We start from the raw sequence: 15,760 nt of genomic DNA, 5'->3' as shown, positions 1-15,760 counted from the left end.
ACGAGAGGACATTGGCGAGCATAATTGGTGCCAAAAGAGGACATTGGGGAGCATAATCGTGGGCTCCCACCTGTTATTAGCACTGGCGTGTTCATAGAGTTTGATCCAGTCGTCAACATCCTGGCCCTCCAGGCCAGAGAACACACCTGGTCGCGATGTGGGGCGACCGTGACGATGTGAGCAGTGGGACAAGCCGAAGCCGCTGCAGAGGTGGGCGCGTCACCGGGAGGCATGGTGACAACTTCGGTATGCCGAGCACTTCTGAGTTCCGCGGTGAGGACGCGGAACGCTGACCTCCACCAGATTGTTGCGTGTAGAAAGACACAGACAGAAGAGGCTATTTACAGGCTATTTACACTGGAGCCAGGCAGCCAGGCCGACACTCGCTCGCGCCAAGCTCGATGATATCGTAATAATATGAACAAGTTGCTTTCGTGGGCATCACCTTCATCAGCCACTTTTGCTGGCCTTTCCACCCATGTGGCTATCAACTTCATACACGTCAGACCATGTAAGCACGTATGCTGGTCTCCGTTCGTGCTTAATCGCAGCCGCGAAAGGCCGCAGGTACAATTTGCCCATGGCTGCAGCAGGAAAGGATGAACGGGGAGCACGAATCATGGTGTGTGTAAATTGTGAGTCTATGTCGCTGCGCAGACTGCAGGAGCAAATGCTTACTTCGAGAGACTGCTTCCCAATGCAACTGACCAAGCCGCCATATTCGAAAAACCTAACGTAGTGACCGTAACCAAGTCAGATAACAGCAAAATTAAACAGCAATCAATTACTGCATGAGGTTCAGACAATACATTATACATTGGCTACGAACCATATGGCAACAGTGAGCATTCACGTAGGATACATTCAGCCGCCTACTTACAGGCATAATGCTTGCCTTCGTTGCATGTGGTGGTATGGTAACGAGCTACAACCAGCGGTACAAACAGATAGGACAGAGCGTCGCACCTGTTTGAACCGACAGTTGCCGCTGAAGATGAGCAACTTCCATTGCAAAGCAATCAGGTCACGCAGGCATCTACTGCCGCAACCAACACAGCGACATGGAGTACCAGGCATTTTAGCATTAACTCCTTTATTACCTGCACGTTTATTTTCTTTCGAGGGCCGCTAATGTGTGGCTCACACTTGGTGCCCCACTTTGTCTCAATATGTACAAGTCGCTTTCGTGAGCATCACCTTCGGCAGCCATTTTTGCGGGCCTTTCCACCCATACAGCTATCAACTTTATACACTTCGAACCATGTGAGCACATATGCCGGACTCTGTTTTGAGCAAATCATGGCTGAGGTAGGCCACAAGCACAATTTGCCCATGGCTGCAGCAGGAAAAAAACGAACGGGGAGCACCAGTTACGGTGTGTGTATACTGGGAGTCTATGTCGCTGTGCGGACTGCAGGAGCAAATGCTTACCCCGAGAGAACGCTTACAAATGCAACTGACCAGGCCCCCACATCTGAGAAACGTAACATGGCTACCACAACCAAGTGGGGCAGCAAAACCAGATTCTGCAATCACTTGAGTGTAGCTTGCACAAAGACCCAGGCTATCGAGGAAGAAGAGCAATCATCAAGGAGACTAGGAATATGGAAAATCAGAAAGCTTGCATTCAAGAGAGAAGCCACTCTGCTCAGCAAGCATTGAAGGCTAAAAACATCAAGAAAAGTAAAATGGTGCAAAGCACACGTTATGTAGATTAATACAAGACACATGTTGATGCTGCATATACTGCTACAGATATGTTAGGCTACTAGACAGTGACTGGTATTAAGAGGAAGCTTTAGCTCGGGTGCAACTCCGACGCGGCCTATTCAAATACATGTAAAACGCAAAAACGTTTTTATGAGATAACCCCTCGACCGATTTTGGTGAAATTTGTCGCATTTGAAAGAGAAAGGTAAATTCTAGTGACTGTTGGAAGCGGAATTTCGATTTAGGGCTTGAATTTTCTTAAAACGATTTTCAAATATTTGACCGTTTGAAAAAAATAGATGCACGAAGTTTATAAATTCATAGCTCTGCATCAAGAACCGATATCGCGGTTCTGTAAACGGCATCCATTAGATCATTCAAAGCGGACAAATTCAATATGTCATTTTACATCTTACGTGAATTTGTTACGTTGGTTACAGCGGTTTTGCAAAAGTTGTATTTCTCTGTGAATAAATTTTTTTTATATTCATGTGTAACATATCAATTTTGTCCGCTTTAGATTTACTATTAGATGCAATTCACAGAATTGTATTATCATTTTTAGTGGTTAAGTTACAGAGTTGTAAACTTGATAGTTTCGTTTTTTGAAAGTTTTCGATTTTTGCCAATTTTTAATAAAAAATTGACGATCTAACTCAAAAATTCGAAACCAACAGTCACTAGATTTTAAGTTTGTCTTTTAAATGCAACAAACCTCGTCAAATTTGGTGCAGTGGTTGCCGAGAAAAACGAATTCTCCTTTTACATGTATTTAGATAGGAGCACTTGAGCTAAAGCTTCCTCTTAAGTATCAGCGAAGAATCGGTTGACCTTTATGTTTGGATGAGGATGAATGATCTCTAACGAGAATGAACAATGAAAAGCTTGCATTCATAGAAGAAAAATTACACTGGGCACAAATGGAATTGACATGGCCAGGAAGCTGATTAAGGGCAAACTGACGGAACTTTTCGCCAGCGTCGCACGTGTTTGGTCAGAAGTTGCACGTGCATCTGAAGACGATGAATTTCTAGAAAGTCCTTTCTGAGTTACCTGGATGACTCAGCCAAATGTCCGTGCTGGTGGAATGGTGACTGAAGCTCTTTTCAGCCTTGACATAGTCCTCTGCAGACTTGATATCTCATCCAAATTCTTCTGCATGTGCTTCTTTGTTCTTGGTGTAAAAGCCTTGCAGATTTGGTTCCAGCCCCTTGGCGTAGATAGGAGCTGGCGTAGATAGGAGCTCCTATGATGACCAAGATGTGCTTGGCATAGACTCTGTTGGGCAGAACGGTGACACATGAGATACAGCACAGATTAGCCAAACTCATGTGTGTTTTCTTTTATATTCGAACCAATTATACTGAACCATAAATATGAACAAACATTCATATTTGCTGCAAACAGCAAACCAATACAGCATATAGCAAGCATATTTATTTCTGAACCATGTGTTGTTTACCTTGTAGTAGCAGCCAAAGTCCCCACAATGGCCTTGTTGTAGCAAGCAGCAGCTTCTGTTTAGTGCGTGGAGTGTGTTGCGTTGTACTGGTGCCGCCTTCGTTAATGCATGTCTGGAACAGTAATTTTGACTGCATCAGAAATTGAAAAAGCACTATTTTGCAATATAAAATGCACAAAGGTGTAACATATATGTTGTAATGGTTTGCCACTACAGAACACATGCAAATGTACCTTGGCTGTTATAGAGTGCTTAAGCAGCATGTTAAATAAATGTTGCTATTGTCCTTAAAATTGACGTCTGCCTGACTACAATGCATGTCAACAGCTTAATTATTAGTAAGATCACGAATGAGAACATTTGTGCGTTCATTTATACACTAGAAGAGATCACGCTGCTGGTTCCACAAGCAAATGCATGAAAGTCATGAATCTATTAGAAATTCTGCATGATTTTTCAGCACGAACGTGATGCACCGCTTCACTACTGCAAAAATAAAAGCCCTACGGTAAACCAAAGTGAACAGCAAAAACGTTTGGAACCAACAAGTACGAAATATGGGTGAATTATTATGCTTGCAACTGTTTAATACATTAAATTATGTACCTTCACTTCATTTTAGCAAAGGATTATTCTGTTCTGTGGACAAAAGAAGTTGCCGGCGGACTCAAAAAAAGTTTTATATGTATATTGATAAGGCTACTCAGTCACCTATGATCACGGCTACAACAAGATGAAAAATGAGACGTGCGTTCCGATATCGCTCTTTCTTTTCCGATAGTGTGTGTATAACGACAGCCTCGCAAGTAAAGGTTTATTTAAGAAGCAGCAACTGAGATACTGACATGTAATGCAGGATCTAGTTCGTTAACTTCTCCCCGCCTGTAAGCTGTTGAGACGGATATTATATAACGATTCAAGCAGCGGTGGTAAACGACTCACCGTTATTGCCGTTGTTAGCCGCCGCAGAATCCAGCTCCCGTTTCGATGCAGACGTGTTCCGAATGGCTCACGACGATACCCAACTTTCGGGCTTACATGTCCGCTTGTAAACACGTCACTTGACCCCAAGTTAAATAACGCGAGACATTGAATCGCAATAAACTAGTTTTAGAAACACAGAAGCAACCAGCCTGAGTGTACGAACGAATGAATCCGTGCCGCCCTGCACTCTAAAATACCGGTAAAATATTAAATCCGGGCCAGAGGTCACGTGAAAGATCGATGATGCTGAACGCTGTTTGCGTTTATAATGGTGAAGAAACAATAAACCTACTAACACAGAGTACAATATCTAATTAGCAATGATAATTTTGTCCTCTTTTTTATGTAATGAAAATGCTTCGGTAAATGTGAGAGAATGTTTGTAAGACAAAATTGCGCTTTTTACGGCGCCTCTAGCGAAAAATGTTGGAACTAGCGCAAGCATCCCGAAGTGTTTCTACTATGCTTGTTTTGTTAGCAGCGGCGCGCGGTCGATTTTTTCGCATTCTGTGGCCATTTGTTGAACTTGAGAGTGTGCGGGGCCTGGGTTCTGGCAGCCCGCGGGTAGCCAGATCCGCCCAGACTGAGAAAAATGAACGCCCGGCGGAAGTGCGTGGCGCGGTGGACGGAGCAACCCTAGAAAAACGAAGGCGCTCTGGCTGGCTCTGGCAGCCTGCGGGTGGCCAGAAGTGGAAAGCCGAAGAAGCCCACTGGCTGACCTATGCGCAACTCTTCTCCCTGCGGGAGCATATGCAGCGACACTAGCTCCGCGTAAGGTGCTCGCTGGCATCGAGGCACCCTAGCTCCGCGCGCTGACGGCGAGAGTGCCCCGAGTGACGCCAGGCTTCGCCCTCACACGGGGCCTCATCACGCTTCATAGATTTCTAGCGCATGGTTCGTTTGCTCTCCTGCTGGCGGTCGTGACGAAGCCTAGCACATGGCGCTGTCGTGCAGTAGCGGGCGGACGCAGGACATCAAACCGCGGCACTGAGAAGGAACGAAGGCACGTTCTGATTGATGTTTTGCTTACATTGACCTTATCTTTCAAATTAGTGCATGTCGCCGGCGACCACCGCTGCCCGATTTTAGGCAACATCGCGCAAGTAGCCGCGATGTTGACACGCGCTCTTTCACGTACTTTCGTGTATATACTTACATACAAACTAAGAATTTCGGGGGGTTGGCACCCCTCCGGCTACGCCAATCGTTCGAGCTTAATCTGCATTAAAAAGTGTCATCTTCCTCAGCGCTTGCGAACAATCGCCGCATGTGGCTCGCGAAGACCAGACAAAAAAGCGCATGGAACACCGTGCGCCATTTGCCTCCTGCGCGCACAAGGAGTGGCTGCACTGCAGAGCTGGAACATAAAGCGGAACTATGCGCAACTATGCTGCCTGCAAGAGCATATACAGGGACACTACGCGGAGCGGTATAGCAGCGCCCCGGTGTGGCCCCGCAACAGCTCCGGCCACCTAAGCCGTGGTTCGTTTACTTTTTGGCTGACAGAAGAAAAGAAAAGCACTGAAACCGAGGGCGCGTGGACATATCTAGGAAGACACACCCCAAGAGTGCTCCAATTATTTGTGCTAGAATGGAAAAATCAAACAATTTAAATATGGGGAGGAAACGAACAAGAAGCGGAAAAAAATGTTACAAAAAGGTGTGATAACAAAGCATGCACACAGACAAAACGAACTTGTGATGAAGGTGGAACTAGCAAATTGTTAGCGTGTCTACAAAAAACTGACTCGCTATTCCGGCCCTGCGAAAGTGGATGCCCAGCGAAGCTGTTCAAAGCCACCACTACAACTGATGAGGGGGGTATGTAATGTTTTATTGCTCAATTCCTACTACAGCGCATTATTCAGCCGCAAGACAATGTCGACGTGCGGAATTCCCCTCTGCTGGAATTCCGCGGCAGTAGGACCCCCGCTGGTCGTATTGCCGTTTCTTTTTCATTCGCCGCTCCTCGTATCCACGCTGCTCCTCAGGTGTCCAAAATCTGTGTTGCCTACCCGTAACGGTGCTCTAACAACAATGGAATCAGTTGCTAGAGCTGTTTTTTTTTTGTATATGAAAGGCTAGTGGCGTCACTCTCCACGTCGCAAGCTGTCGCTGCCGCAGCAGCTTGCGCAACAGTAGTCGTTAGCGGGCAACGTATGCGAGTAGCGCTATATGCTTCGCATTGTTAGCAGGAGCGCCTTATCATGAATTATGTGGTTTGGATGCTTGTTTTCTGTTTCTTCTTTAGCGAAACGAATGCTGTACTGTATGCTGTATGCGTGATACCAAAGAATGTATGCTATTTTAGCTTCAATCGCTGAAGCTTTTCTTTTTCCGTGAGGACGACGCCGCGAGAAATCCCGACCAACCATAGTCGGGTACAACTTTCCAAAAAAGGGGCGTTTATTCCTTAAAGGCGGATGCACACGAGCCTCCACGAATGGGCGTGCACTCCAAACCGACGTCACCAGCCGGACAGCCGGTGACCCCGCCGATGGAGAAGATGGCCGCCCGAGCTTCGAACTGAGCCGAGTCGCGTTAGTCGTGCGTCTGCCCCTCGTCAGAGTGAACACCCAAATTGTTTGTGGTGGTCTACCATGTCGGAAATATTGTTGCGAGCTTGCGATGCACCATTCGCGCCTCATGCGTTTATTCTAAGCCGTGATCCAGCGACAAAAGGTTGCAGCGAGCATCGCTGACGCTGCGCTACGCGAGCTGGCGAGACTGCAGGCTTGCAAAAAAAAATTACGCGAAAATGAACCAAAAGAAAAACGTATCACATTTTTTTACCAGAAGTTTGGAAAAACACAAAGCGAAAAAATATATAAATGTTAGGCTATTTAAAACCAAGAGTATTGTTAAAACCATGAATGAAGCACCTTTTGTACCTTTCCTACCTCGATCGTGTTCTCGCCCCAGGTTTGTAATGGTTTCAATAAATACAAATGTTTAAGTACTTGTTAAATAGCAACTGATTGATTTTAAGCTCTGAAAACGTGTAGTAAATGTGCCGTGTACATGTAAACGAGTGCAAAAGCCATGTAGAGCTGCTCTTTCTATTTTTTGCCCTTTCAATGAAGCCAAAAAACAGATGATGCGCACCGTCGTAGAAGGCACGGGGTTATTTTCCTCTCGCGATTCGGCATGTGCTGTAGCATCCCAATTGCGAGAACTGTAGCGAAGCAGTCATCAGATTACAAAAGTATTTATGCCGAGAATTCCGCGTTCTAGAAGCACGCTCGTTTGAGCGGGACTATATTAGCCGCGGAGGCAATCGCCTGTCGCCCTTCGGTCATCTGGGTGGGGCCTCCCCTTTTTTCTTAAGTTGTACCCGACTATAGAGTTTGACAGTTTCGCTCTAATATGTTAGCTAGCCTGGGTTTTCGTTAATGCCACATGAGACAGCCATGAACTAATAAGAAATGGCTCACGAACTTCTCTTTCGTAGTGCAAATTGAAACTTGATTCTAGTATAGCGGCTCTTAGTTTATCAGAGGGGCCATCAGTGTTCACGTGCTTGGGCAGAGGAAGATAAGGAAGGCTTACGGCCTGCGACCTGTGATCATTAAAAAGCAGTCTGAAGGGCGTTTCGATTTGTCCGATGTCTTGAAGTTTGCGCACTGAACATTCCAGCATGTACGCAACGTTACTTGTGTCACATTCAAAATTTTCTTTTATGTTGAAATTTGAAGCTGAGCCCTTTAGTGCAAATGTATTGGTCACGTGGGCGCATAGCTTGCAACGGGGCCTGTCGCAAGGATGACTGCCAAAGTAAGCTGAGGGCGGTATCTTTGATTACGTTTAGTAATTGGCGCAAGTATATTGATCTACGATACATTGGGTGCTGGTTCGGGAAAAATTGCTTTATGGCGATGCCTTTGCAAAAGCAAGTTGTGATTTGGTAACGCGCTGGCACATTTGGGCGTATCACGGATTCATTGCTTCAGGGCTTTAAATTATCTAAATGCTTGTGCTGCCTCGATGACGTTATTGTCTTTTTACCAACATTTGACACTTACGTTGAACATCTCTCAGCGATACAGGTACCTCACGTTTTTTGTAAGGTCAGGATACAACTCATGGAAATGTTGTTTAGGCCACCGCCAAATTACGGTCTTGCGCCATTTTGTCGACGCTTCTGGAGTATACAACCTGACCGAGAAAAACTTCTTGGTGTCTGAGAATTTTTGGTTCCAAAGTCAGTCACTGACTTTCGCTTGGGCTGAGCTCTTACTCCCGCTGGTTTGGCCAAGATATTGCCGCTATTACTGGGTCTCTCGCTGCCCTTTTGAAGAAAGGCGTACCGTTCTCATGAGAATCTCTCCAATCTGCCGCCTTCTCTCGTCTCACCACGCATCTAACTTCACCACCGATTCTCGCCCACTTCGACCCAATGCCCTAACAGAATTGCGTACGGTTACCAGCCGTCATAGTGTAGGCGATTCCCTAGACCAGCGTCAGCGTGGCCAGGATCGCGTTATCGTGTATGCCAGCCGCCTCCTCTCAGCATGAGTGCGCAATTGTTCTATTATGGGACGGAAATGCCTTACTGGTGTCTGGGCGGTTGCCAAGTTCCGTCAATGCCTTTGCGGCCATCATTTTTCGGTAGTAACCTACCATCATGGTCTTTGGTGGCTTTCGTCGCAGAGAGATTTCGCGGGCCGGCTTGGTCGGTGGGCTTTGAGGCTCCAAGAGCTTTCATACTCTGTGGTTCACAAGTCCGGACGCCTTACACCAAGACGCGCACAGTTTGTCACGTTACCACTTCGACAACTCTGAAGTTTCTGACATAGAGAATGCAGGGGCGCTATAACGTAAACTATTGCAAACTTTTTTATTCCAATTCTGCTATCAGCCCTCCACGATTGGTCAAAAACTGTTTTCAGCCACCCCCACTTCACCTGTCTGTCACGCGACGTCACGAAAACCGCGATACCTCCCCATCTGATATGATGTGTACACTCTGATTATGCATGATTCGACAGAAAAAAGAAAACAGTTAATTCTGATTCGACCCCTTTTCGCCCATAGCCCTCGGCTATTGGTAAAAACTTTTCGGGCTGCACCCACTTCACCTGCCTGTCACGCGACGTCACAAAACCGCAAGAACTCACCGCGTCAAAGTGACGTGTACGCGATAAAGATGCATTAATATGCCGAACAAAACTGAATTTTCTTCGGAATAGCCGCAGGCTGCCCCGTTCCGAAAGGAATAAAAGATCGCTGCCGCCGATCGCTCAGACGCTGGCTACTCGCACCTGCCGGAGAGCATAGGTGTATTTGCGTATAATAAAGCTTCTTGCATGGCCGTGTAACGTTTTCGAGCACTTTCGGCACGTTTACCCCGTCATTCTGCCAACTATTCTTTGCTGAGGGCCCGTTTTAGCGTCATTCTTGAGCTTCCGTTGCATGCCGCCGCGATTTTCGACCAGCCACCGCAAGCTAAGTAAGGGCAAGCCGACCAATCGTAGACGCCGGCACCACCTTCTTCATCCGGTTATCGACTTTCAGTGCAGTGGCTCGGCCCCATCGAATCCCTCTCCACTTCAGCGTTCGCCTCGCCTCTTGTCAGCCAATTAGATACGACAGGCCGCTCAGTGTAGGCAATGTTATTCGTTTTTCAAGCAAAGAAAAGTGACCTCCTATGAACGAGGAGAGCGTTTGATTGGTCTGTTCAGACAACCCTGCGGGTGACCGCCCGGTGCTTGCGTTGGTGGTTACGCAAATTTGACGTCAGGAGATTGGAATAGAAACATATTGGAATAGTTTTACGTTATAGGGCCCCAGCTTGTGTTTTCTCCGTGTCACAGCTCCGTCGCATAGCCGAGGAGCAACGTTTTGATGCCTCACTCGAAGCGCTGATCGATGGTTTTGAATTCGTGCCCAACGACGTTTCCTTAAGCCCCTTGGTTCTCCGGGATGGTGCATTATACCCCCGTAATCTCTATCTTGAAGGCCCCCATCTCCGTCTCCTCATCCCAAAGTACCTCCGTTCGACCGTTCTAAAGGAACTTCACGACGCGCCCACCGCTGGACATCTCGGCGTGTCTCGCACTTACAACATAGTACGGCACCGCTTCTTGTGGCCCTGTGTTGCACCTGCTGAACGACGTTACGTCGAAGCTTGTGCGTCATGTCAACGCCGCAAGAAGCCCCCGCTGATTCCCGCTGGTTACCTGCAGCGACTTGAAATCGCAGTGCAATCATTCGTTCACGTCCCCAGGTTCAATCCCTGTAAACATACAGCTATAACTCTCTGCTTGCCTCCGCCACCAAACCCCCGGGACAGAGCTTTTGCCGCCGGGAGCTGTGTTGCGATACAACAGACGCTCAAGGAATCTAAGGAGCACAACAGCGGCGCGAGGGAAGCCGGCATCTGGGCTTAGCACGAGCTGGTTTCCATCTTTGTCTCTGGCTACGCTGCCCTTTTATTTACATCGTAATTAGTTCCGTTGTTTGTGTTTCTCCACACTTAGCAATATGTTCTATTAACGTTCCTCCAAAGTACTTCGAAAATGCTTAGACGGACACCGGCGCCAGTCGCAGACATCCAAACAACTGTACGGGTGAGAGCGTGCCAGATATCGCTGGTGGAAAAGTAAACGTAGGGTACAGCAACATATCAACACCCGTTGGGGGAAAGGGCATAATTCCAAAAAAACCGCCTTTACTAAGGGTGCATTAGTTCACTGGGACACCATTTTTATGAGTATAAGGGGTGAGCTTTAGCGACAAAGACACCCTTAACAGTAGAAATTTCGTTAGTGTGTAGGCCAATTCAGCACGAGCGACTGTGTGTAGTTAAAGAAAAAGCATGCGAGAAGGTCGTAACAAACAGCGTGAGTGCTGTTCTGATGACTTACAGAAGCGTTCAATACTCCAGTTTGTAGATACATTGTGCAACTACTTCGCTGATTAGACGCGGTGCCTGAATCCGAAAAGAATAGTTCGAATAAAATAGTTTTGGTTATTACTAGCAACATGCCGTTCAAGCCGCAAGGCGATGAAAACTGATTTTCCTGTCCGGCCCCCCCATGTTGGGCCGTACTCTCCGACGCCGCCACCCATATTGCAGAAATAGTGTTCTCACAGCGCCACAGCGTTTTTTTTAAATTCAGTGTCCATTCAATATGAAACGGTTTCAGAGAGCTGAATCCGTGCTGAACCACAAAGCTTATGCATCATGTTGTGTTAAAAACCGCAGTGATCGCTGTGTGAAGCCACGCCATCGGCGTCATATAGGAGGCCCAACGTAGACTTATACATACCTACTATTAGACGTTAAACGCCTCAGAACGACATCGGTGACTGACGCAATCATGCTGACGATGGGCGCTTAGATATTTTGGGTGTTTGCATTGAGTTGGGCGCGCACGAGCAGTGTAAGTTCACGCGCCAAACCATCAGATGGTGAAAAGTGTTTCGTTAACGCTGTGAGTCCGCAGACGCCGCGGCTCTCCGTCGAGTGGGAGCTCAGGCAGCGGGAATAGTTCACAACCACACACACACACAAGCGGCAGCTGGTGATTCACGTCGCGTGCTTGCCAAGCGTTTTCGCTTTCTGTAGTTGCTGCAGCCGAATACTACACGTATTTCTCTCGGTGCGCCGCGTACAAGCTCACATCAAGTAACTATTTCGCCGAACGAGCCATAACGTCTACAGATAGTTGCACACCACATGATGCAACGCTATGGTGCTATATACCTCGCGCAAGCCAGAAAGGAAGAACTCGCAGCGCCCTGGTTACCGTACCTTTCTTCTTCGGCTCTAGGAAATGACTTGATTTTAATACGATTAGCATTCCTTGGGAACGTGACCCCCTTTGCGGGATGCTTTATCTACATATTTATGTCCCCGCCTAACCTTATTCCCGCCGACTTGGGTGACTACGTGAGCCACGGTCAAATGGGCACAGCATCATGCTGTTGTGCTGAGGGAACCAGGTTGAAAACCCGCCGTTGGACCAACTTGCTTCTCTGGATATGTGCCACTGGGTGTGTGGTCCTCATCAATGACCCCCTTTGCCGCCAACCTGGGTCACTGGGTATGTGACGCTGTGTATGTGCTGCTTTTGTAAAGGATATCTTTGACGCCATCTTCGATCACTGGGTATGGGGTCCATACCCAGTGATCCTCCAGCGCTCGCTTCGTTCGCGGCTTCAAACGTCGCATCGTCGACTTCACTAGCGCGCAACTTACGCTTGCGCGTAAAAAAATGCTTCTGACCAGAATTTGAAGCATAACAGTAGACTTGTTACGCCGCCGTGGCCGCGCCTAAAGCCCCTCCATCCACGCGCCACCACCGCTTTCCTGGTCGGCGGAAACGTGTATGGAGGGGCTTTAGCCGCGCCAAGGTCGTAACAAGAAGCCAAATAAAGATGTTAACGCACGTAACTGTCATAATCGCGTAATAGTAGATATGATTTGTAGCATAAAAAAAAGAGAAGGTGACGTCACTATCCCGCGTCAAGGGCGTAAAAAAAGAAAGAAAAAAAGGAAGAAAAGAAAAAGAAAAAAAAGGAAAACAGAAAGCCGTTGTGTGACAAAAAAGAAAAGCGGTTGTGACTGCGTTTCGCCTCCGTTGATACGATATGTCTGTTACATAAAGGCATAATTGGTCAAGTTGACACATGTAATCTTTATAACAGTGCAGTAGTAGATGATTGGTAGCGATGGGTAGACATGCCTAAACTTATGAACTAAGCAAAAGCGAAGTTGCAGCAGCGCCAAAGAACGCTCCCGCGTTATTACGCACCCAGAATTTCCGAAGCATATCTATATACAATCTATAGTGGTCATTATGAAATTTCGATTGGTTATGCCATTTCCGACAAACACTGCATCATGATCGGCCCACTTTGCCTTAACACTAGCTTCCCATGGTCGGTCATGAGCAGTACGGCATGACTATGACTGTATATGACGACGACGCAGTGAGGACGATGAAATAACGAAGAATGAATGTAGCGGCGCACTTCAACTTGTCCTTCGATATTATTTCCGACAAACGGATAGATTTCCATTATCTAAACTTGAATACGTTGTTCCACCTAGGCTGTATTTGGTAGCTGCATTCACGAATACAGCAACATGTTAACTGGCAGTTAATTACTTGTATTAAGAAAACAGGCGTAAAGGTAACCAAACATTATCCGATTAAGTGCACCCCGCCAAAAAGCTAGGAAACTAAGAGCATTAATAGCGCTGCTCCGTCTATCAGAGCAATTTCATGACTGTATAATTGTTGCTTTCATTGTAGTGACTCTGTCTTCATAAAAAAAAAAAGCCGCTCACGACAGTGAGAACAACCTGCTTACATTTAAAGAGGCATTTTTATTACTTCAAGAATACAAAATTGCAAAGATAATATATTGAATAAAACGAAAACGTTCAACAACTGATAACACAAAGGTGCGTAAGAAGCTCTGGGCCCTCTGCGCTGCCCCCGCGCAAGCACCACCACCTCATGCCGGCGCCGTCGGCTGGAAGGTGTCGCGTCAACGGCACGTAACAGCCACCGTGGGGCCAACGACTGCAGCTCCGAGCCCGCACTCCCCGCGCAGCCGATAGCAGCGGTGCGTGCCAGCGCTGCTGTCCGAGTGGCCACGGAGAAATACGTCCGCGGGCGCCGCAGACGCCACTCGGAGCTGTACGTTGAGTTCGTGGGACTCAACGCAGCCCCAGGTGACGAGGTGCCTCAGCCGGAGTTGCTCATCGCTGGAAGGACGCCCACCACGCAACCCTGTCCGCTGCAGCAGACGCGACGATCCTCTTCCAGATGGCGACGGTGTTGACCTGCTTGTCGAGGATACGCACGTGGACGACTCGAGGAGCGACTTCTCGGCGCTTGTCCGTCGCTCTGATCTCCCGCCAGCATCCGTAGCTCCCACCGGCATGCCTGATGTGGCAGGGGTGTCGCTTCCAGGCCTGGTAGCCCTGAATGGAGAGGGCAGGTGTCTTCTTGCACCAGTGGTCGCGTCTCGACTGGCCACGGGTCCCTCGTGGTGGTCTCGCCGCCAGTAGCCGCTGCAGTGCTCGGAAGCACAGGTACGTGAAGTAGCGAGAGCCCACCGGTCGCGTCGCACACCGCCGTCGTCGTGTCCTTCCACTCCTTTCGGCGACTTCAGCTCGCAGAACGGAGACGTGGTTCGGAACGGGATCGCCAACAGACACGTCAGAGAACGTTGGCCCGTGCTCTTCGTCTTCGTTTTCTTCGTCGCTTCCTCGGTTCTTGAAAGAATGCGTGGCTCACCCCTCGTGGTGTAAAGAAAAAAAAATTAAAAGGCAATCAAATTTTAAGAACATAATGAGGACTGTGCTTCTTGAATTTTTCTTTTCTTTGAATTCGGCGTACATACATCGAGTGCTAGAAAAACCCGGATATCAAGTTTTTTTTATTTCTCTGAACAAATATTCACAATAACACTCACTTCACGCGAGTTGTTCAACGGGCCACCTAAAATACGCTGTAATTTCTCATCTGTGGAGCATTGGAAGGAATCAGGCTCCGTACCGTAACTATGAAGTTGGCGTCCACACAAGAAAGCAACATCATATGCAGCCAGAATTTTCCTATCGATACCTTCCTAATATAGTATATAAATGCTCTTCATGATGGCCTACTCTAAGCCAACGAAACTTGCAGGCACTAGGTAGACACAAAGCGATTCTCATCTAAGCCGTCATGATGTATAATTCATTTAATATTAGTTTTTTCTCCACTAAGTTAGATAGCTCGATTTTTTTACTGGGTACTGCAAAATTAAACTGAGCGGCTTCTTTTTCTTTTGTGCCTTTGTATAATTTATATTATATCAAATTATCAAACGGCTATGAGCCTAACCAGGGAAGCGTTTTTGCATAGTCGTTGTAAGACGAAGCGCGCTTACATTCGTAAGGAACATAGCTTTCTTATGTATAACTTAGAAGAAGAAGAAACTTTATTAAAGGATTGTCTGTGTCCATACTGCCAAGAAACAGAATCACTAGATCATTATTTTTTGGTATGTCGACGATACAAATTGTTAAGAAAAAGACATCTAGAACTTCCGTTCGCAAAATTAGGGTTAATGTTATCAACAGAAATTATACTATCTTTCGGTGCGTCAGTTACAGGGGGCAGCCACAGGGACGTTTTTGATGCCGTTTGCAGTTACATCCAGTCAACAAAACGAATAACTTTTTAACTTTGTCTTGTATTTTGTTTGTTTTTGTATGTTTTCTTCTCTCTTTCGTTAAATTTTCTTTTTTGTTCTCATCGAATAAGTGGCACTTCAAAAGAATAGGTGAACGTTTCAGCACCCAATTCTTGGCCAATCCCCCAGTGTGGGTGTGAGCCATAACATGAGGCCATCATCATCATCATCATTGTCCGGCAGTATTTGTTGTGGTGGCCTGAGGTGGCGGTATATCTGGCTTGCCGGATGGCCCAGAGCAGGTCTGTCAGCTCTGAACTTTTGAGAGCCGCCTCCCAGCGATGGCGACGCCGATGGAGAAGGTCCCCGGGGTCTCCCGCAGCCGGGGCGGCGTCGCGAAGAAACGAGCTTGAGGCTACCCGTACTTTGACAACGGCTGGGATTATCGATGCGTCGCGAACGGAG

This window comes from Dermacentor variabilis, unplaced genomic scaffold, assembly GCF_050947875.1.
Source record: "Dermacentor variabilis isolate Ectoservices unplaced genomic scaffold, ASM5094787v1 scaffold_13, whole genome shotgun sequence".
Taxonomy (NCBI): domain Eukaryota; kingdom Metazoa; phylum Arthropoda; class Arachnida; order Ixodida; family Ixodidae; genus Dermacentor; species Dermacentor variabilis.
The sequence above is the reverse complement of the archived record's forward strand: the minus strand, read 5'-3'. Positions refer to the sequence as shown.